The sequence below is a fragment of the Pan paniscus genome, chromosome 15, assembly GCF_029289425.2.
Source record: "Pan paniscus chromosome 15, NHGRI_mPanPan1-v2.0_pri, whole genome shotgun sequence".
Classification (NCBI taxonomy): Eukaryota; Metazoa; Chordata; class Mammalia; order Primates; family Hominidae; genus Pan; species Pan paniscus.
In genome coordinates this window covers 71,299,361-71,323,879 of record NC_073264.2, presented here as the reverse complement: position 1 = coordinate 71,323,879, position 24,519 = coordinate 71,299,361, and the positions used below count along the sequence as shown (strand labels likewise).

The 24,519-nt window shown below is 42.9% G+C and overlaps 1 protein-coding gene and 1 pseudogene across 4 annotated transcripts in view; one reads left to right on the top strand and one right to left on the bottom strand.

The window, feature by feature from the left end:
- LOC100968870 (histone deacetylase complex subunit SAP25-like) overlaps positions 1-16,168 on the bottom strand; it is a 50,530-nt pseudogene extending 34,362 nt beyond the window's left edge.
- SLC8A3 (solute carrier family 8 member A3) overlaps positions 13,910-24,519 on the top strand; it is a 145,496-nt gene continuing 134,886 nt past the window's right edge. For 2 of the 4 annotated variants that reach the window (XM_003824105.4, XM_034937727.3), the window contains exon 1: positions 13,910-14,482. The gene's annotated coding sequence lies outside the window, so the exon portion shown is untranslated. Of the gene's footprint in view, positions 14,483-14,713; positions 14,788-24,519 lie in introns of those variants that run through there. The other 2 variants (XM_034937728.3, XM_063596269.1) reach the window with 2 other exon arrangements.

Genomic DNA, 24,519 nt, shown 5'->3' with positions numbered 1-24,519 from the left:
CTTCACACTGGATATAATAATCTTAAAGATCACTGAAAGAATATCTGAGAGGAGTACATTTTTATGGAAAGATACAAGGATGATAATTTATTATATATTACAATTAGCTCTAAATTTAATGCAATAAAAATATGGCATGGAGGGGGATAGGAGTGTATGAAAACTCTCTACTTTTTGCTCAATTTTGCTGTGGACCTAAAACTACTCTAAAATATAAAATTTATTAATTTAACATAAATAAATAACAATGCCAAAAATATAGACTTGGCCACAATATAGGCCAATAAATCAATGAAACAGAATCCAAAGTTGATTCAAGTAAATATGAGTCTTAGTATCTGACAAAGTGGGAAAGGATGATGTATTTAATAAATCATGCTGACAGAATTGGCATGTGAAGGAAGGCAGACCAGACCCCTGCATCATACCATGCTCAAAAAATTCTAGATGAAGTAAAAATCTAAATGTAAAATATAAAATAATAGAATGAATTTTAGAAAAATATTTTTGTAAATTTAAAATTTTGTAAATTGAAAGTGGGAAGACCTTAAGCAAAAGGATCCTCCCCCAGAGCCTTTGGAAAGGACTGCCGTCCTGCTAGTACCTTGGTTTTAGGCCAGGGAGACCTGTGTTGAACTTCTAACCTGTAAAACTTAATGAATTTGCATTGCTTTAAGCCATTGAGTTTGTTGAAATTTGTTTCAGCAGCCATAGAAAACTATTAAAATGTATTAAGTATGTTAATTCCCTCATTTGAAAATCTGACTTTACCAATGTTACACAAACTTGTCCAGAGAATAAAGATAAAACACTTCCTAACTCTTCTGATGAAGCCAGAAAACCCTGATACCAAAATTGGATAAGGATATTACAAAAAAAGAAAATTATTGGCCAATCTCTGCTATGAATGTAGATACAGAAGTCCTTTACAATTTAATAGCTAACCAAATTCAGTAATACACTTAAAAAGATAATTCAACACAACCAATATGACTTTATTCCAGGAATGTAAAGTTGGTTAGTCATTAGAAAATGAGTTAATTATAATTTATCACTTTAACAGATTAAGTAGAAATTTCATACAATCATCTCAATAGATGCAAAGAAAGCATTTGATGAAGTTCTGTTCATCAAAAGACACAATAAAAGGAATGAAAAGGCAAGCAAAAAAGTTTATGACTAAAATAAGAGAAACCTTAAGAAACTAGGAAGAGAAGGGAACTTCCTTAATTTGATAAAGATATTCTAAAAAAAAACAAATATCATATTTAATGGGAAAATATTGAAAGCATTTCCATTGAGATCAAGAAAGAAACAAAGATTCTTGCTATGTCCACTTCTATTTATTGATGTATTTGAGATCCTAGTCATTGCAAAAATCAAAGATTTGAAAGGAAGAAATGTGTAAGCATAGTTATGTATGAGGGAAAAAAACCTAAACAATCTACAAACTTTTAGAATTAAAGTAAATTTAACAATGTTGCTGGATACAAAATCAGTTTACAAAAATCAATTTAATTTTTAATCATAAGAAACAATTTTACATAAAATTTTGTTTAATTAGAGGAAAAAGAAAATAATACCATTTATGTGACATCACAGAACCCAAATACCTAGGAATACATCTAAAGAAACACAGTTGTCTCAATAAATATGGGGAATGAGTTCCAGGAACCCCTGCATATACACAAATCCAGGCATACTCAAGTCCTGCAAGTTGGCCCTGTGGAACATGCATATGTGAAAAGTTGCCCCTCAGTATAGGCAGGTCTCACATCCTGCAAATACTGCATTTTTTATCTGCTTTTGGTTGAAAAAATATATACATATAAGTGGATCCTCAAAATTCAAACCCCTGTTTTTCAAGGGTCAACTGTGTGCAAGACCTGTACATTGAAAATGTTAAGACATCACTTGGAGAAATTAAAGATCTAAATAAATAAATATTCCATGTTCATAGGTCAGAAGACTCAATATTGTTAAGATGTCAATTCTCTCCAATGTGATCTATAAATTCAGTGCAATCTTAATTAACTTCCCAGCTGGCATTTTTACAAAAACTGACAAGCTGATTCTAAAATTTATGTGTAATTGCAAAGGGCCAAAAATAACCAAGATACTCATGAAGAAGAACAAAGAATAAACACTCATTCTACCAGATATTAAAATTTCTTGTAAGCTACAGTAATTAAGACAGTGTGATGTCGATACAAGAGGAGAGAAATAAACCAATGAAACAGAGTAGAGAGTCCATAAATAGACCCATACATACACAAAACTTGATTCATAGGAAAGGTGACATTGCAGGTAAAATGAACTCTCTTTAATAAATTCTACTGGGTCATTTATATATTCATATGGAAGAAATAAAATTCCACCCCTACTTCATATTAAATACAAAAATGCAATCCCAGAAGAATTGTAGATCTAAATTTTAAAGTTAGAAAGTAAGAGTTCTAGAAGCTAACACAGAAAAATATCTTCATAACCTTGAGTAGACAAAGGAACAGGAACCAGACAGCATTTAGGATAAAAAAGAAAAAACATGATAAATAGACTACATTAAAAGTAAGAACTTCTGTTCATCAAAAGACACAATAAAAGGGATGAAAAGGCAAGCCACCAACTGGGAGAAGATATTTGCAATGTGTATGATGACAGAAGACTCATCCAGAATATGTGAAGAACCTTCACAAATCAATAAGAAAAAGACCTTATGGAAAAATAGGCCACAAACTTGAGCAAATACTTAACAAAAGAGGGCATCCAAAGTCAATACGTGTATGAAAAAGTTTCCACTTCAGTAGTCACTAGGAAAGTGCAAATTCAGTAGGTGGTTTTCCCCTGACAGTGCTAAGGAGGCTGGGAGGTCCGGACTGGGTGGAATTCACCACAGCCCAGTAAAGCTGCTGTGGCCAGACTGCTTCTCTAGATTCCTCCTCACTGGGCAGGGCATCTCTGAAGGAAAGGTAACAGCCCAAGTCAGGGGCTTACAGACAAAACCCCCATCTCCCTTGGACAGAGCACCTGGGGAAAGGGGCGACTATGGGCACAGCTTCAGCGGATGTAGTCACTCCTGCCTGCTGGCTCTGAAGGGAGAACCTGATCCTGGTAAGAGGGATTCTCCCAGCACAGCACACCAGCTCTGCTAAAGGACAGACTGCCTCCTCAAGTGGGTCCCTGACCCCCGTGCCTCCTGACAGAGAGACTTCCCAACAGGGGTCGACAAACACCTCATACAGGAGAGCTCCAGCTGGCATCAGGCTGGTGCCTCTCTGGGATGAAGCTTCCAGAGGAAGGAAAAGGCAGCAATCTTTGCTGTTCTGCAGCCTCCACTGGTGATACCCAGCTGAACAGGGTCTGGAGTGGACCTCCAGCAAACTGCAGCAGACCTACAGAAGAGGGGCCTGACTGTTAGAAGAAAAACTTACAGACAGCCATAACATCAACATCAACAAAAAGGAACCCCATACATAGAAACTCCATCCAAAGGTCATCAGCCTCAAAGATCAAAAGTAGGTAAATCCACAAAGATGAGGAAAAACCTGCATAAAAATGCTGAAAATTCCAAAAACCAGAATGTCTCTTCTTCTCCAAATGATCGCAACTCCTGTCCAGAAGGGCACAAAACTGGATGGAGAATGAGATTGATGAACTGACAGAAGTAGGCTTCAGGTCGTGGATAATAAAAGACTCATTGGAGCTAAAGGAGAATGTTCTAACCCAATGCAAGGAAACTAAGAACCTTGATAAAAGGTTACAGGAACTGCTAACTAGAACAACCAGTTTACAGAGGAACATAAATGACCTGATGGAGCTGAAAAACACAGCACGAGAACTTCGTGAAGCATACACAAGTATCAGTAGTGGAATCGATCAAGCAGAAGAAAGGATATCAGACATTGAAGATCAATTTACAGAAATAAGGTGTGAAGACAAGATTAGAGAAAAAAGAATGAAAAGGAATGAACAAAGCCTCCAAGAAATATGGGACTATGTGAAAAGACCAAACCTACAACTGATTGGTGTACCTGAAAGTGATGGGGAGAATAGAAGCAAGCTGGAAAACACACTTCAGTGTATTATCCAGGAGAACTTCCCCAACCTACCAAGACAGGCCAACATTCAAATTCAGGAAATACAGTAAACACCACTAAGATATTCTTCAAGAAGAGCAACCCCAAGACACATAATTGACAGATTCTCCAAGGTTGAAACGAAGGAAAACATGTTAAGGGCAGCCAGAGAGACAGGCCAGGTTACCTACAAAGGAAAGCCCATCAGATTAACAGTGGATCTCTCTGCAGAAACCCTACAAGCCAGAAGAGAGTAGGGGGCAATCATCATTCTCAGTAAACTATCGCAAGAACAAAAAACCAAACACCGCATATTCTCACTCATAGGTGGGAACTGAACAATGAGAACGCATGGACACAGGAAGGGGAACATCACACTCTGGGGACTGTTGTGGGTTGGGGGGAGGGGGGAGGGTTAGCATTGGGGGATATACCCAATGCTAGATGACGAGTTAGTGGGTGCAGCGCACCAGCATGGCACATATATACATATGTAACTAACCTGCACATTGTGCACATGTACCCTAAAACTTAAAGTATAATAATAATAAATAAAAAATAAAAAAATTGAAAAAAAAAGAAAAGAAAAGAATTTTCAACCCAGTATTTCATATCCAGCCAAACAAAGCTTCATAAGCAAAGGAGAAATAAAATCCTTTACAGACAAGCAAATGCTGAGGGATTTTGTCACTAGCAGGCCTGCCTTACAAGAACTCCTGAAGGAAGCACTAAATATAGAAAGGAAAAACTGGTACCAGCCACTGCAAAAACATACCAAAATATGAAGACCAATGACACTATGAAGAAACTGCATCAACTAAAGTGCAAAGTAACCAGCTAGCATCATGATGACAGGATCAAATTCATACACAACAATATTAACCTTAAATGTAAATGGGCCAAATGCCCCAATTAAAAGACACAGACTGGCAAATTGGATAAAGAGTCAAGACCCATCAGTGTGCTGTATTCAGGAGACCCATCTCACATGCAATGACACACATAGGTTCAAAATAAAGGATGGAGGAATATTTACCAAGCAAATGGAAAGAAAAAAAAAAGCAGGGGTTACAATCCTAGTCTCTGATAAAACAGACTTTAAACCAACAAAGATAAAAAAAAGATAAAGAAGGGCATTACATAATGGTAAAAGGACCAATGCAACAAGAAGAGCTAACTATCCTAAATATATATATGTACCCAATACAGGAGCACCCAGCTTCATAAAACAAAAAGTGACTTAGACTCCCACACAATAATAGTGGGAGACTTTAACACCCCACTGTCAATATTATACAGATCAACGAGACAGAAAATTAACAAGGATATTCAGGACTTGAACTCAGCTCTGAACCAAGCAGACCTAATAGACTACCTACAGAACTCTCCACCCCAAATCAACAGAATATACATTCTTCTCAGCACCACATAGCACTTATTCTAAAATCAACCACATAATTGGAAGTAAAACACTCCTCAGCAAATGCAAAAGAACAGAAATCATAACAGTCTGTCAGACTACAGTGCAATCAAATTAGAACTCCACATTAAGAAACTCACTCAAAACCGCACAACTCCATGGAAATTGAAGAACCTGCTCCTGAATGACTACTGAAATAAAGAAGTTCTTTGAACCCAATGAGAACAAAGAGACAATGTACCAGAATCTCTGGAACACAGCTATAGCAATGTTAAAAGGGAAATTTATAGAATGAAATGCCCACATCAGAAGGCTGAAAAGATCTAAAATCGACACCCTAACATGACAATTAGAATAATTAGAGAAGCAAAAGCAAACAAATTCAAAAGTAGCAGAAGACAAGAAATAACTAAGATCAGAGCAGAACTGAAGGAGATACAAACACGAAAAACCCTTCCAAAAAAAATCAATGAATTCTGGAGCTGTTTTTTTTTTAAAAGATTAACAAAATAGATAGACCACTAGCTAGACTAATAAAGAAGAAAAGAGAGAAGAATCAAATAGACACATTAAGAAATGATAAAGGGGATATCACTACTGTTCCCACAGAAATACAAACTACCATCAGAGAATACCATAAACACCTCTATGCAAATAAACTAGAAAATCTTGAAGAAATGGATAAATTCCTGGACACATAAACCATCCCAAGACTAAACCAGGAAGAAGTCGAATCCCTGAATAGACCAATAACAAGTTCTGTAATTGGCGCAGTAATTAATAGCCTACCAACCAAAAGAAGCCCAGGACCAGATGGATTCACAGCCAAATTCTACCAGAGGTACAAAGAGGAGCTGGTGCCATTCCTTCTGAAACTATTCCAAACAATAGAAAAAGAGGGACTCTTCCCTAACTCATTTTATGAGGCCAGCATCATCTTGATACCAAAACCTGGCAGAGACACAATAAAAAAAGAAAATTTCAGGCCAATATCCCTGATGAACATCAGTGCGAAAATCCTCAATAAAATTCTGGCAAACTGAATCCAGCAGCACATCAAAAAGTGTATCTACCACAAGCAAGTCAGCTTCATCCCTGGGATGCAAGCCTGGTTCAACATATGAAAATCAATAAACGTAATTCATCACATAAACAGAACCAATGACAAAAACCACATGATTAACTCAATAGATGCAGAAAAGGCCTTTGATAAAATTCAACATCCCTTTATGCTAAAAACTCTCAATAAACTAGGTATTGAAGGAACATATCTCAAAATAATAAGAGCTATTAATGACAAACCCATAGCCAATATCATACTGAATGGGCAAAAGCTAGAAGCATTCCCTTTGAAAACCGGCACAAGATAAGGATGCCCTCTCTCACCACTCCTATTCAACACAGTACTGGAATTTCTGGCCAAGGCAATCAGGCAAGAGAAAGAAATAAAGGATATTCAAGTAGGAAGAGAAGAAGTCAAATTGACTGTTTGCAGATGACATGACTGTATACTTAGAAAACCCTATCATCTCAGTCCGAAACTCCTTCAGCTGATAAGCAACTTCAGCAAAGTCTCAGGATACAAAATCAATGTGCGAAAATCACAAGCATTCCTATACACCAACAATAGACAAGCAGAGAGCCAAATAATGAGTGAACTCCCAATCACAATTGCTACAAAGAGAATAGAATACCTAGGAATACAACTTATAAGGGATGTGAAGGACCTCTTCAAGGAGAACTACAAGCCACTGCTCAAGGAAAGAAGAGAGGACACAAACAAATGGAAAAACATTCCATGCTCATGGATAGGAATAATCAATATCATGAAAATGGCCATACTGCCCAAAGTAATTTACGGTTTCAATGCTATTCCCATTAAGCTACCATTCACTTTCTTCACAGAACTAGAAAAAACTAATTTAAATTTCATATAGAACCAAAAAAGAGCCCATATAGCCAAGACAATTCTAAGCAAAAAGAACAAAGCTGGAGGCATCACACTACCTCACTTCAAAGTATACTACAAGGCTACAGTAACCAAAACAGCATGGTACTGATACCAAAACAGATATATAAACCAATGGAACAGAACAGAGGCCTCAGAAATAACACCACACAACTACAACCATCTGATCTTCGACAAACCTGACAAAAACAAGCAATGGGGAAACAATTCCTCATTTAATAGATGGTGCTGGGAAAACTGGCTAGCCATCTGCAGAAAACTGAAACTAGACCCCTTACTTACACCTTATACAAAAATTAACTCAAGAGGGATTAAAGACTTAAATGTCAAACCCAAAACCCTAAAAACCCTAGAAGAAAACCTAGGCAATACCATTCAGGACATAGGTGTGGGCAAAGACTTCATGACTAAAACACCAAAAGCAATGGCAACAAAAGCCAAAATTGACAAATGAGATCTAATTAAACTAAAGAGCTTCTGCACAGCAAAAGAAACTATCATTAGAGTGAACAGGCAACCTACAGAATGGGAGAAATTTTTTGCAATCTATCCATCTGACAAAGGGCTAACATCCAGAATCTACAAGGAACTTAAACAAATTTACAAGAAAAAAGCAAACAACCCCATCAAAAGTGGGTGAAGGATATGAACAGATACTTCTCAAAAGAAGACGTTTATGTGGCCAAAAAACATGAAAAAAAGGTCATCATCACTGGGCATTAGAGAAATGCAAATCAAAACCAAAATGAGATACCATCTCACACCAGTTAGAATGGTGATCATTAAAAAGTCTGGAAATATCAGATGCTTGCAAGGATACGGAGAAATAGGTACGCTTTTACATTGTTGGTAGGAGTGTAAATTAGTTCAACCATTGTGGAAGACAGTGTGGCGATTCCTCAAGGATCTAGAACAAAATACCATTTGACCCAGCAATCCCACTACTGAGTACATACCCAAAGGATTATAAATCACTCTACTATAAAGACACATGCACACATATGTTTATTGTGGCACTATTTGCAGTAGCAAACACTTGGAACCAGCCCAATGCCCATCAATGATAAACTAGGTAAAGAAAAATGTGGCACATATGCACCATGGAATACTATGCAGCCATAAAAAAGGATGAGTTCATATACTTTGCAGGGACATGGATGAAGCTGGAAGCCATTATTCTCAGCAAACTAACACAAGAACAGAAAACCAAACACCACATGTTCTCACTTGTAAGTGGGAGTTGAACAATGAGAACACATGGGCATAGGGAGGGGGACATCACACACAGGGGTCTGTCAGTATTTGGGGGGCCAGGGGAGGGAGAGCATTTAGGACAAATACCTAATGCATGCGGGGCTTAAAACCTAGATGATGGGTTGATGGGTGCAGCAAACTACCAGGGCAATGTTATACCTATGTAACAAACCTGCATGTTCTGCACATGTATCCCAGAATTTAAAGTAAAATTTTTTAAAAGTGCAAATTAAAGCCACAAATTAAAGTCAAATTTATACCCACCAGAATGACTAATTTTAAGTAGTCTGACAATACTAAGTGCTGAGAAGAATGTGATCAAACAATCTTGGAGAGGTAGAGTGTAGGCAAATGTTCACAGCAGCATTATTCAAAAAATAAAAAACCAGAAACAATTTAGATATCAAGAGCAGAATAAAAAGTTGAGTTGCATATTCATTCAAAGGAAACTATACAGCAATGAAAAATCACAAATTGCTGCTACACACAACAATATGGATGAACATCACCAAAATTATGCTGAGCAAAGAACCCCCAAAACAGTACTTTCCATCTGCTTCCATTTACGTAGAGTTCAAAGTCACATAAGATTAATGTGTGGTTTTAGAAGTCAGGAGAGCCGTTCCCTCTGGAGAAGAGGAAGAAGCATCGCTGGGAGAGGCACGAGGGGAGCTGCTGGGGTACTGGTAATATTTATTGTTCTGGATGATGATTAAATAAAATATATTCACATTGTGAAAATTCTTTGAGCTATAGTTATGACTTGTGCACATTTCTGTATGTATATCCTACTGCAATAAACTTCATAAAAGGAAAAATAAATAATTGACAAATTTTTGAAATACAAGTTATAACGAGATTAAAAATAATATAACACATAGGGAAGAATTATGTCTCACTAAATAAATACCCTATTATCAGACAGGGTTTACTAAACTTCCATTCTCCCTACAGAGCTGTTCCAGAACTTACTTTTAGCTTCCACTTGACTGCTGTTGTTTCTCAACTGCTATCAGATTGTATAGTCCAAGGGCTGTGGAATGCTGGCACCTAGGTTGCTTGTGAGAAGAGACACTATGGCTTGTGTGGGATGCAGTGCCACTGGTGGCCAGGACTGGCAGGTCGTCTGCTTATGAAGTGCCTGAGGCCCCACTTTTGGAGAGGCACTGACTTGTGGAGTTCTGCAGCATAATGGCAAATACTGGGGCCCCACCAAGAAGCCACGTGGTCCCTTCCCACTATTCATCCCATCTGCCCTATTACTTGCTGCTCAGCCTCTGGAGAAAGGGTATTCTATGACAAGGACTCACAGAATTAGGGCTACTATGACAAAATACCAAAGACTGAGTGGCTTAACTAACAGAAATTATTTTCTCATAGTTCTGGAGGCTAGAACTCCCACATCAAGGTGTCAGCACATTTGATTTCTCTCTCCTTGGCTTGCCTTCTCGCTGTGTCCTCACAAGGTTGTCCCTCTGTCTGTCTGTGTCCTAATCTCCTCTTCTTATAAGGATAGCAGTCATAGTGGATTAGGGCCCACACTGACGGCACTGTTTTAATTTTATTACCTTTTTAAAGACCCTGTCTCAAAACCCAGGCACATTCTGGGTACTAAGGGTTAGGGCTTCAACACACAAGTTTTGGGACACACAATTCAGTCCATAAAAGAGTCTGTCTAGCTCTTACCAAGCTCTGTGACTGGGCTGAATCTTGTAGCTTCTCGGGTCCTGAGTTTCTTCCTAACTTGAAAATGAGGTTTGTGGCTCTTGCTCCCAATGCTGATGTTACATAGCTTGCTTTCCATCTTCCCTGTGAACATCTCCTTGGGTTCCAGTACAGCTAGATATAAGTAACAATGGCAGAAGTGCAAGTACGGTGTCATTACATTTAATGTTTTCCAACCCTGTATGCATGTAGTGTGGAGAAAAAAAGAAGTGAGAATGTCCAGAGTTAAAAGCAGTCTGAGACTTCATAGGCCACGTGAAGGTTGGCTGTAGAACTTAAGATGGGAGAGAAGCAGGGTTGGGGGAGAACAAAAGTAGGGGAGAAGGAGAATTGATATATATTTGGGGATTGGTCTGTACCAGAAACTGTAATCTCACTGAAGCTTCACAACAACCTCATGAGGTGGGTATTATTATTATTCCCATTTTACTGGTGAGGACACTGAGGCTCAGAATGCAGAGCTGGGCTTTGCTATTTCAGTCTACCTAGAACTCAGAGGAACCTACGCAAGTCAGCTCTGCCAACAGCGTTGGTTGAACATGCTTTGGCACCTCTTGCCTTCCTCCCCCCAGCATTGCCCTGTCACAGGTGACAAGAGGAAGACAAGGTTCCTGTCTGTTTTGTTTGGTAGTTCTAAAAAAAATGACATGACCAATTCTGTTGTTGTTGCTGGTTCAGTTTTAGTGAATAGGTAATGTTCACTGAAAATATATCAATAGATATTAACAAGCAAACAAATAAAATTCTGGCACAAGCAAAACTAATCCACAGTGACAGAAAGCAGATCAATAGTTGCCTGTGGGAAGAGCGGATGAGTATAAAGGGGCCTGAGAGAACTTCTGGGGGAGATGAAAATGTTCTATGTCTTGACTGAGGTTGTTGCTCTACATGTATGTACTTGTATAAAAACTCTTCAAACTATACACTTAAAACAGGTGAGTTTTTAGTAGTAGTAGTGGTGTTTGGATACCTGTAACTTTATCTCCATTAGAAATGTCAGCTATTTTAATATCATCAGTTAGTTTTTGCAGGTATCTTGAAATATTATTCATGTTCCTCACTACTGGGATAGTTTTGCAGATTCATGTTCCTCACTACTGAGATAGTCATTTAGCCTGTGCACTAGACCTTGCTTTTGATGCCTTCATAAGGCATATATCAGAAAAAAGGTGAGTTGTTGTATGTAAATTACACCTCAATAAAGTTGATTGATATAAAGAGAAACAAAATCACCAGAAATCCCACCACCAAGAGATAACCACTACCATTTTGGTGTTTTTATGCTGCCAGGGCATTCATCCCCACCCCGCCACCCCTGCACATGCTGTGTTACACTGTGTTCTGGGTTTTTTTTTCTCTCTGTCTATGATATATTATAAAAACCTTTCCACACCAGTACACAGAATGCTGCATCGGTATTTTTACAGTGGTAGAATACAGCATTATGTCAACAAAACATGTTTACTTCACCAATTTGTTGTGTTGGAAAATTAAGATGTTTCCAATTTTTCACTCTTAAAAACACTACCATGAATATCCTTGTAACTAAATATTTAAGCATATCCTTAATGATTGCCATAGAATAAATTTCTTCCAGTAAAATTACTGGGTCACAGGCATTCACGTCTTTAAGGAATTTGATGTATCTTTCAAAATTGCCCTACCTAAAAACTCTATCAATTTAGGTGCCCATTAGCCATCTCTTTGTCTCTACTGTAGACTCTCAATGTGTAGACTCAGCATTGTGACTCTCCATGGGAGCAGACACAAGGTAAGTCCCAGTAACTGACATATCCTGAGATCCCACAACTTTAGAAGCTATTGAAACCTTTCAAAGTCAGTCCCAGCCTTAACTTTAAATGAAATTCAAGACCCATAAAGGTTCAGGGGTCTGAAAGCACTCCTACTGCTCCTACTGAGCACATCCAGGATTCTGACTCCGGACTCAGGCCAGAAACCACCACACAGCTTGCTAACGGAACATTGAGTCAAAGGACCAGCAAAGACCTCCTGCCATCTCAGGCTTAGAGATTCCCTAGTCTCTACACCCACTTAATCTGTTTGAACCAAGCCTTGCTCCAGAGCAGCCGGGCAAAGGAGCCAGGGATCTCAGGAGTCACACACACTGTTGAGGTCTCAGCACAACTCCGGTTGGTTGCATTTTATTTCAACCCTTGGTTCTGCTGCACGTGGCCTTGGGATGGTTATTTAACCTAAGGCTCAATTTCCTCAACAAAAAAATGGAGTTGGTAATTGTACCTAGCTCACAGAGTTTTAGTAGGATGGCATGAGGTAATACAATCAAATTCACTAGCACCACTCCTGGCCCTTAAAAGGTGCTGATATTTGGTAAGTATAATTATCATTTGTTGGCCCCTCACACTTAGCCTCAGGCAGCAGAGAGGCCTGAAAGAGAACAACTTCCTGCCCTTACATTCTGACTTTTCTGCACTGGTGTCGCTACAGAAGGCCAGCCACCAGGCTCATTTTAGATCTGCCTAATGCCACCGATAAGCTAAGGGCTTGAAACCCCATTCTTAGGAGTGGCTTGCCCACCCCGCATGCCTCTAGGACCAAGCCTGACAAATATAGCAGAAATTACAGGCATCTGATTTAAGGCTACGTGTGTACACTTCGCCTGAGCCAAGCCCCAAGCCCTAGTCCCGCTGCTGCATCAAAGGACCAGCTCTCTTCCAGCCTCCAGGCCCAGAGTAAGCAGCAATTTGGGAGGCAGCCCCCTCTTATTTTTAGCTTTAGAAACCCGAAAAGCCAACATACCAGAGCTCACCCAAGCGTCTCTCACAAACTGTTGTTTGACTTGGGTTGAGAAAATGACAGGCTGGGTTCTGCACCAAGAAGAGAAGAAAAAAAGAGGGGGAAAAAAGGAGTTTTCTTTTCCCTCCACTGCCAATCTCCATCCCCCTCAACTCCTCCCCTAGGCCTGGGTGGACCCTGCCTGGGTAATAGTTCCCTGCTATATTTAAAAACCACAGATGTGTTTGGTGGAGACTTAATTTCGTTATTGCAGGCAGCGTCTTCTGAGGACAAGGGGAAAGCCGGTGCCGCGCGCCCGCCTGCTGCCTGGAGCTCCCAACTCGGCGGAATCCAGGTCAGGACGCGCCGCCGTTTTGACGTGCTGCCGGCCGGGAGGCGCGGGCGCCAGGCTCCAACGACTAGGGTGGGTGGCCGCGGGGCAGGGGTTGGATCTGAATTCGTCCCTCGGGGGCTCTGGATGCGGGATGCGGGATGCGGGATGCGGGCTCGACTTCCTCTCTGCTGGTCGAGGAGCGTTCTGAGAGTCTCCCCTCCGCGCGCGAGGATAAATATGCGCGGCTTGTCAGTCAGTGCGGCGCTGTCTCCCAGCTGATAGGGTGACGTTCCGTTTGGAGGCTTGGAGATTGGCTTTTTGATTTGGCTTCTTGCGGCAGCTTAATGGGCAAAGCCCTCCGCTGGCCCAGAAACCAGCCTCTCCGCGCGTCCCCTCTGCGCGCGGCGAGGCCGAGACGTCTCCCGCGGTGACAGCGTGCAAGGCGGAGACCCGGCGCGCTCCAGCCCAGGGAAAGCCCAGGCGACGCGACCGCAAGCCCGAGCCCAGGTCCCTCGGAGCCGCCAGGGCGCGCCGGGCTGCTTGCCTTCCTGCCCCTTCCGGCAGGAATCCCCCGCCGCCCGCGGCCGGGACTCCGGGCCTCTCCGGGGCGTAGATTCCAGTCACCGCTCTGGGTCGGGGTCTCCCTCTTTCTGAAATCCGTGCGGAAGGACCCCTCCCGGGGCCCCTCGCCCTGGCCCCAGACACCCTCCCTCCCAGACCCCGCGCTCCAGATGCGCTGCCCCGCAGCTCCCTGACAGCTGCGAGCCCACGAACCCTGGCGGGAGGGCGGCGGCGGCGGACTGACATGCCCCGGACGCGGCTGCGGCCGGCGGGCAGCCCGCGGGGGCGATGAGCCGCTGCGACCGGTGAGGCGCCGGGCGGCGGGGGCATCGCGTACCTTCCTCACCCCCCTCACTTGCCCACTCCGCTCGGGAGGCCGAGAGGAAACGGTGAGTAATGGGGTGAGCCTCCTGCCCTTCCCCCTTAGCGGCCAGCCGAGACATGGGAGGTAGAGGTTGGGGGGCTTGGGATGCCCCTAAGAGGATCCCTGATTGTGAATAACGGGGTTAAGTTATTTCTCAAGATCATTCATATGAACCGCCTTCCTGTGGATTTAGTGCCAGGAGAAGTGGAGTAAGGGTGCCCCGGAAAGTGTACATTGTGTATGCAGTGTTGGGGGGGCAGATCTGGCAGAGTGGGTGTCTACAGGAGGGTGCCGCCGGGTGGGGAAGGGCAGAGAGAGATGCCTGGGCAGGTGGGTACAGTTGGATCGTGAGCATGCTGGGTTGGTAGCGGGTGCTGTTTGGGGAGACTGACTGCTGTGTTGTGTGTGCTGGATGCATGTCGGCATATGTGTGCCGCCTGGGCCAGGGCGTGTTGTGCTTCTGGTGCTGTGAGTGTCCGCCGGGTTTGGGGGCTAGCAGGGAAGCGCGTTATCCACTCGGCGCGCGCCCGCGTGCACATACGCATGCACGCGCTCACCCCAATCTCGGGACTCCACCGCCGCGGGTCCGGAGCTGCAGCCCCAGAGCACCCACCGCTGGGGCCAAGGGGGCGAGGGAGAAGGAGGGTTTCTCCAGTGCTGCACTCTCCAGCCTCTGGTGGTCTGCGTGATCCGGGGCTCGGTGGAGAGAATTGAAATATATAACTAACCCTCCCCTGATCCCCCAACACACACACGCGCGCACACACACACGCGCGCAGACACATACACACACACACAGTCAAAGCCCTGATTCAGAGGCTAGCGCTGCTGCTCCTACAGGCCCTGGCTGACCTGCCCAGAGGACCCGAGCCACTGGGAAAGATGATGAAAGCAATTTGCTCCGGGGAAAAAAGCAGTTTTTCGTCTTAATTCATTGTATTTTATTTTTAACCATGTGGTAGTGGTGGTGGTGGCGGGGTGGGGTTAAATAGAAGAAATGCCTTTAATGCAGTACCATAAATTTACCCGCTCATCGCAGCTTCCTTCTCTCTCTCTCTCTTTCTCTCTCTCCCCCCGCCCCCCGCTTCTCTTCTCTTCTCTCCTCCTTCCCCCCCCCTCCCCCTTTCCTGGCGATTAAAAAACATACCTCCGAACGCATTCAGCGGTTAGGTCTCCCGGGCAGAAGAATTAAAACTGGTTTCAATTTATCAGAAACGCAGACTGCAGCAGGCGCAGCCAAGCTCCTGGGTGGTCAAGAAACACCCGAAGGGGGTGGGGGGAGGAGGGAGTTGAGGGGGAGTGGAATGTGGGTACGTGATAGGAACACATCCGGCCTTCTGGTGGGGCACCAAAAGGGAAGCCTCCTCGGCCCCTGGCGACCCGGTGACTTGCAGCGGCGTGTGATTAATCTTCCACAGCTGTCGTGCCCCATCCACTTGAGCTGAGCTCTTGTTTACCTTGATTTTCAAATATAGCTGCTGCGCCATGCTCTTCCCGAAATAGGGGGATCAGTTCACCCTTTATGGGCTCTTGGCCTCGGGCTGGGGCTTCTTTTTGCTGGCGTCACTGGCTGGATCCAAGTTTGAGAGGAACCTGCCCCTTCATGCATTGCAGGTCTCCAAAGGAGGATGGCTGATGGTCAAAGCTTAGGGTAACTAGATGTGGACTGATCACCCCAGCCCCTCATTGCAATCTACAATGCCCAGCAGCAGTCCCCACACACAAGCCCACTTTGTAGCCTCCTTTTTCTTTAAATGAAATGTAGATACTGGATTGAGAAGAAGCAGATAAGGCCTATAGAACTGAACTAGGTTGAAGTGGTTCTTTCTTTAACTTGATGGAGAAGGGAAGGCCGTTCATGCAGTTTCCTCCACTTGGAATGCTTTATTCTTCTTCCAACATACTCCTAAAGTACTCCTACTCAAGCTTCAGCTCTCAGCTCACTAGTTACTTCCTCAAGGAAGCCTTTCATATCCTCCCTGACTAGGCCACATCCCTGCTTATTATACACCTGTATTAGTCCGTTCTCACACTGGTAATAAAGACATACCCAAGACTGGGTAATTTATAAAGGAAAGAGGTTTAATGGAGTCACAGTTCCACAGGGCTGGGGAGGCCTTAGGAAGTTTACAATCATGGTGGAAGGGGAAGCAAACATGTCCTTCTTCACATGGCGGCAGCAAGGAGAAGTGACGAAAAAAAGGGGGAAAAGCCCCTTACAAAGCCATCAGATCTTGTGAGAACTCACTGTCACAAGAACAGCAGCATGGGGGTTACTGCCCCCATGATTCAATTACTTCCCTGGCTTCCTCCCAGGACACGTAGGGATTATAGGAACTACAATTCAAGATGAGATTTGGGTGGGGACACAGCCAAGCCATATTTGGCCGTGGAGTCCATTGGACTCCAAAAGAAAAATATTTGTTTATTCATTCGGTTAGCCATTTATTCAATAAATATTCAACAGCCACCTACTCTGTCAGGCATGTGCTAAGTCCAGATGCAAGTAAAATAGAATGGACCCTTTCCTCATAAACACTCATAATCTGAATTTATATTTTTGAAGTAATTTAAAGACGCCCATTAAATTTATGTATGTGATTAAGTAATGCCAGGCACACCTCTAGATAACAGACTCCACAAAGGGAGGAAAGTGTGTCCCCAAGGCCTAGCACTGTGCCCGGCATAGGATAGGTGCCCAGTAAATGTTGGTTGAATGAGTGGAATTGGAGGAACAATTACATTCTTTCCTTCTCTGTTCCTGCTCTTCTGAGCTCTCCTTTACACCGCCACCTACAGCTTCCTGGTCGGAGAAGGGAGAATATGCTTACTGAACTGACCCTGTTAAAACTATTCCCATGCCCTGTGCTCCCCCAGGGGATGGGACCCTAAAGCCGATAGGTTGTCCTCTTGCCCTAGCCCTGCCTTGTGCCTGTGCAGGATGGTTCCTCTTGCATTCTCTGGGCACAGTTGTTGGTATTACTTATGGGCACTGATAGTGGGCATGTTCCCCAGCCTGCATGATTCAGTCATTGCCCATGATCAGGATTTGGGAAATGTGTCACACATCTGGACTTCTTTTCAAACTATTGAGATTAGATAAAAAGAAAGGAATAGGATGGGCGTGGTGGCTCACGCCTGTAATCCCAGCACTTTGGGAGGCCAAGGCAGGCGGATCACCTGAGGTCAGAAGTTCGAGACCAGCCTTGCCAACATGGTGAAATCCCGTCTCTACTAAAAATACAAAAATTAGCTGGGCATGGTGGCAGGCACCTGTAATCCCACTTACTCAGCAGGCCGAGGCAGGAGAATCGCTTGAACCTGGGAGGCAGAAGTTGCAGTGAGCCGAGATTGAGCCACTGCACTCCAGCTTGGGCGACAGAGCAAGACTCCATCTCAAAAAAAAAAAAGAAAAGAAAAAAAAAAGGAATAACCCCCTTCACTTAAGCCTGGTTGCTTTGCCTAAGAGGTTCAAATACGTAATGAGGCTCAGAAAAACATTGAACTCCAAAAGAAAAAGCATTCATTTATTCATTCAGCTAGCCATTGATGCAATAAATATTCAACAGCCACCTACTCTGACAGGCATGTGCTAAGTACAGAGGCAAATAAAATAGAATGGCCTCTTTCCTCATAAACACACATTCCAGCAAGGATAACCAGCTAGTGAATGGACAATTACTGTATAAAGTGATTTATGCCAGTAGAGGGTAAACCCCATGATAATGGAAGCATATAGGAGGAGCACCTCTTCCTATGGGCTTAATGAGGACTTTAAGGGACAGCTAAGCCCAGAAAGGGAGGATAGGTAGGAGTTAGCTTTGGTGAAAGAAAAGAGGAGAGGAAGTAAAGAGGAGAGGAGAGTGGAGGGAGAAAGTGTTATGAGTGAAGGGATTTGTATGTAAAGACCTAACATGGATAAGAGCTCTTCCAAATGACTGAAGACAGAGATTAAAATGCAGTGGGGAGTTGAGTGTGGAGAAGGCATGGGGTCAAACCTTAAAGGGCTTGTACTCCATGCTAAGAATTTCCACTGAATTTCCAGCACGGGGTTAGGAAAATGTTGACTACTGATTTGAAAGGTCAGACTTGCATTTTAGATAGTATACTGAAACTGGAAAGTGGGAGAGAGAGGAAGGTAAAGAGGAAGCTGTATAGAAACCCAGGTGTATGGTCCCGGCAGTCTGTGAAGGTGAGGGCGGGGGTTTCTTCTTTCTGTTTCAATGTACAGACTCTCATGGGTAGCGACTATTTGGGGCCAGTGTCGCGTGGGAGGTAAAAAGAATTTACCAAGACAGTTGTAGGTAAAAAAGAAAATAAAAGGCAGATTTATTAGAGAACATGTGAAGATAGATTGCAGTGAAGCAACAGGCAGGTCAGCAAGAGAAGAAAGAGCTGACTGCAAGGAGACAAAGGCTTGCTGGGGACTTTATAGGATGGAGCTTGTGCTGGAGAAAGCTATGTGCAGCACTGATAATGCCAAGGTTGCAGTGAGTTAACTTGCACTTTTCTATCAGCCGATGGTCTGGTGATAGCTGGGTACAGGAAGATTGTGAATTATTTGCACAGGAGGGCTATGTGTCCTGGACCATGAAAACAGGCAGACTTATAGCTTATCTGCTTTCTCTCTTTGCTTTCCTCTGGTCCTGCCAGCCTGACCTCTTTTCCCTAATTAGGTCTCCAGACAAACCAGAGATACCCTTCTAGGAAAAAGTTTCACTAATTTTCTCTAATGAGATTGGTTTATGTTTGGTTGTCCATTTGTGTTTTGAATGGGCCCTCTAAACTCAACACTGGGCAGATGCCTTAGGGGAAAAGAGAAAGGGCTCCACAGAATGTGAGACATATTTCCTGGCCAACTGAACTGCAGAGCAAAGCAGACTCTCAAAGATTTGAGATGGAGAGATCCGTGAAGGCTGAGACAGGCCTGAAGAAGGAGCCTGGAAGGGTAAGAATTTAGGTCCATGGAGACTATAGATCAAGACATCTAGACAGGAGACTCACATATGTATGTACGTAGGTATTTAAAAATAATATGGTGAGTGAATAAAAGCTAATTCTAGAATCCAGGGTACTTGGATATGGCATACAGAATCATATCTAGTAAGAAGAAAACAGCTCTGTTTCATCTATATGTAATTTGGAACAGACCAAATAGCATTTACTGCCTTGATATTTGGAAGGACAAATAGGGCTTTCCTAGTTGTGTGCAGGATTGCTGGGTCATGTGGGGACTAGATCTGGAAGTAGGACCAAAAGCTGTGCTCCTGCCATGGCTTCCATGTGATAATTTCCAAATCACTAGACAGGAGAGGACCTCGAAGTCCAAAAGAATGAAACCAAACAGTGTGAGCTTGGTCAGCATTATTCCTTTGCACCCTGATTTCTCCACTGGGTTCCTCATCCTTCCCTGTCACTAATCTTAGAGTAAAAAACAAACGAACAGAAACAAAACCCTTCATTTCCTGCGCAGTGCCCAGGAGCTCACCCTTGCCTTACTTTGGTAAACTGCCCCAGTTCCATCTCTTATCTGAAGTGTCTTTCTTCTTCAACACAGAATCCTCTCCCTCCACAAACTCCATCTTAAAAAGAATATCACTTCTCTAATTCCTTTTCCCCATTATACTCTTTCCCCATCATGCCTTCAACAAACTCTTGAAATTTTAATCATTTGTCCCTATTTTCTCATCACTCATCCACTCACTTCCCACTTTTCTCCACCTTCTCCCCAAGTCTCATCCAACAAGGACTGCTCATTCCCCAAAATATAATGACTTATTCCAAAGAGCTGCCCGCTGTCCTCCCTCTTTCTTTCTCTCTCTCTCTCCCTGCACCAGATAATATTGACCATTAGCTCCTTAAGTCTTTCCTCTTTCAGCTTCTTTCACACAGAGCTCTCTAGGTCTCACTACCTCTACATGGCCCCTCTTCCACTTCCACTCCAAGATTCTCTCCTCTCTCCCAATTTTTCCTTTCTCCATTATCCCTTGGCAGTCTCCCTGAATGGTTTGTGCTGTTACTGCAGTGTGGATAGTTCCCAGAGTCTGTGACTCTAGCTCTCCAAGCCGGGTGTCTTGTTTCCAGCCGTGTGCACAGTATCTCCAACAAGATGTCCTGTTAACTCCTCCTGAATTTTTACTAACCTGACATCATCTTTGTCCTTAGGAGCTTCTCCTCCTGACTTCCCACTTTCTCTTGATGGCACCAACAAACTTCCAGTCACCCTGGCTCGAAAACTCCAAGTTTATATTTGAACTCCTCTCCCTTGTTCCCCAAGTATTGCTTGATGTATTTTATAAGCCCATGCCCCTCTTCTTCATCCCAAACACCACTACTCAACTGCAGATTTTATCACCTCTTGTATAAAAAAATAATAATAATGTGTGTGTGTGTACCATCTGTCAGCTACTCTGTTGCAAAGTGCTTTATGTTGATTTTCCCATTTAATTCTTACCATGACTGTACGAAGTAGTTACTATTATTATACTGTGAAAAACAGCTTTCTGCCATCTTCCCAACTTCAACCTTTCCCTCTTTCAATTCATTTTCATCAGTTACAAGATTCACCTCCTAAAATGCTCTTGTAAACTTATCATTTTTCTGCACAAAAAACTTTGAAGGGCATTCCATTTTTTGCAGTTCCTTGTATTCAAGGCCCTGTATGAGCTGGTGCCCCACTCCATATCTAGCCTCACTTTTTACAGTTTCCTTGCCCTTTCTGCTTTTGTGCATTTGTTCACAGTTTACCTTCCCCTAAGACTTGTGCTTGTTCTTCAGTGTTCAATTCAAATGCCTCTGCCTGATGGGAAGGCTTTATGGAGAAGCTGTCCCTTCCTCCTGTGAATTTTAATAATGTGACATCTGTTTTTCATTAGCCCTTTACACTTTCTGAAATGCATTTTTTTTTTCTTTTTTTGCGTGTGGCTTACCATCCCTCCTGGAGCAAGTGCTTTTTCTGTCTCCCACTCTATGTCACATGATGCCTGAAATACAGTAGGTGTTCAATGAAAAAATGGAGTGAATAAATGAATATACTCCCTCACCCATGAAGCAGGTGAAACAAGGTCAAGAAAGGGGATCTATACTATTTCCTAAAATAAGACAGTGGTGGAGTCAAAATTCAAACCAGGGACAGGAAAATGGTGTCATAGAGGAGGCAATGAATTGGTGATAAAAGGTTATGTTCTAATTCTTATCACTTCTGACAACCATAGGTAGGACTCACCTCTGTTCTCTGGGCCTTGGATTCCTTATCCATCAAAAGAGTTTGTGTTGGATGTGTTGACTTTTATGCTCCTCCCTGACCTGACAATTCTGTATTCTGTGAGTCTTGTTTCATAGCATACAGATTGTCTCCTGCTAAGAATACTTTTAGTGCTGACAGTATCTTTCATTTCAGGACCTTCCAGCTGTAACTTGAAGCCTCTAGTGTATCTGTTATCACATTGAGTCTCTAGAGATCAACTTGGCCAGTCAACTCAGCTGTCCAGCCAGTAAGGTGCCCTAAACTGGTTAGAGTGCCTCAAGGGCCCCAGGTTGGCACTCCTCAATGTGCAGTCACCAGTCAGCTCCCACTGCAGTATTCTAGGGCATTCGCAGAATGACTAGTAGTGCTCTAGGCTCCCAAATGTTCCAGACATCCTATCTCAACTCCTGCACTTCTGCCTTTCATAGAGCCCCCAGAAAAGATGTGTTTAGAGCCATGTAGATTCTGTTGAGAGTCTAGTAAAACCACTCTGTTCAGTGGCTTTCTAGATGCTCCACCTACCCCAAACATACCACTGTACTCTCTCCCCAGTGAGACAGGAAGAATCCTCTTGAGCCAGTGCCTTTTAGCCCCTGAAAAGACACTAATAGAGGAATCAACCTCAAGGGGAAATCATTATGGAAGAGCACATCTGTGAAGGCAGTAGCTAGATCTGCTGGGAGTCTGAGGAATCTGCTCCTAGCACCCCCTTGTAATAGGAGGACCCAGAGCATCCCTAGAGTTGATTATACAAAAGAACTACCCAGACTTGTCTCAGAGAGATGACTTTGACTGCTCGCCAGGTTTTATTTGTTCTTCAATCAGGCAATGATATGATTTAATTCCATATTTCAACATTTAAAAAATTAAAATAAATTAAATGGCATTAAGATACATCTGGCTTCTGGAGAATAGCCTGAGAAATATGTACATAAAAGAGGCTGATCACCAGCATCCCTTGATGGCTTTGCAACAGGGCAGAAGGATGTCAGCCTCCCCCATGGGTAACCTCAGAAGATAGAGCCCAGGTGGTTCTCTCTTGGCAACAGGGAAGGGCAGGAACGATGTCGGCCTCAGGCTGCCCTGGGATTCTTGCTCCTTTGACTCCAGCCCTGACTTCCTTTCAGTTGCAGGGGATGCTTCCTCTTGGTCCTTCCCGACATGACACACTCCTTCAGCCTGCTGAAAGGAGACCTCTGGCATTCACAGCACGAAGGTTTGGTTCTGGCTCCATTATTTATTGGCATAGCAACACTCAGCAATAAATGAGCCCCAATTTCTTCTTCTGTATGATCATCCTCATAAGAAGGATTAAATAAGATCCTGTGAGTGAAAAGTTCTTTGTAAACCCCTGGCACATAGCATTGCTTAATATTTATTGAATGAATGATGCAGTATAAATGCTGATTATCATTATGCCATACTCTGAAGGAAAAGTGAGGTGCTAATGAGAGGACTAAGACTGGGAGAAGGGGCTGTGTTTAGAATTAGACTCACGACTTCTGTCCAAACACTATGTGGTCCCATTGGTTCTTGAGAATGAACAAAACTCTCTGAACTCTGAGGTCATTGGCTTTAACCATATACCTCTCTACCCTAAGGCTTGCCAGGAAGTTTGAAGTCTCTTCCTAGATGCATCTTTCCAGAATCACTTAATGAAAACTCCTGTAGAGTCATTTTGCATCCACTCAGCAAATACTTACTGAGTACTCCCTCTGCCAGCACTAGCCAAGGCACTGGGAATACTGTGGTGAACAAAAGGGACCAGATTCCTGCTACTATGGAGTATATATTCTATGATAAACTAGTAAACAAGCAAACAAAAACAATGATGATTTCATCAAGTGAATATGGGCTGTAAAGAAAACGAAAAGTGATGTTACAAGAGAGTACTGGAGGGGGAGATTGCCTTTAGATAAGATGGGTGGGGGAAAGCCTCTCAGAGAGGGGGCATCTAAGGCCTGAATGAAATTTAAAAGTGACCTATGTGGATATTTAGGGTAAGGTTGTTCCAAGTAGAGAGAACAGTAGATGCAAAAGTCCTAAGACACATGCTTGCCTGTTCTAGAAACTTCAAAGTATTTCATCTAAGTTGGAGTGGAGTATGGGTGGAGCAAAACAAAATGGTAGGAGATTTGAAAGGTCAGCAAGTTAGAAGCTAGACGAGAAGTCAGTAGGGGGTGGGGTGCCACAGAAAGAGAGAGGATACAAAGAATGGCACGATCTATCTGATTTACATTTTAAAGAGACTTTCTGGCTGTTTTGTGGAGAGTAGATTATAAGGGGTGGAGCAAGGTTGGCAGCTGTTGCAGTAGTCCAGGTGAGAGATGTAATATTAAATATTAAATCTCCAGCAGCTAGAATGGAATGTGACACACATTTGGCACTCAATAAATTTGAGAATGCATCCAGGCAGAAATGATCTTCAAAGAACCTACAACTGTGATGGGCACATAGTAAGTACTCGACAAATACTTTCGTTCATGAATCAATGAACAGCGTCATGCTTTCTTGTAGCCACTCTAGATTAACTTGAAGTTAATCTCAATATTTTGGGTCTTTTACACATAATTCTTATCCTTCTAGCTAGCATTTTTTCTTAGAAGCAATATGTTCCATGGGTTCATTTTATCCTGTGTGAAACTGCGGTCATTTGAAACAGATCTGAGATGTCTGACTCCATAACCTTTAGGCAGTGTTCATAAGTCCCCAAACCCTTTGCTTACACTTAGATACTGATCTCATATACCTTTCTGTGTGTCACTCCAGAGGGGGAACCAGACCTGCTTCATTAGTGCATCTTCAGAGCTTATCAC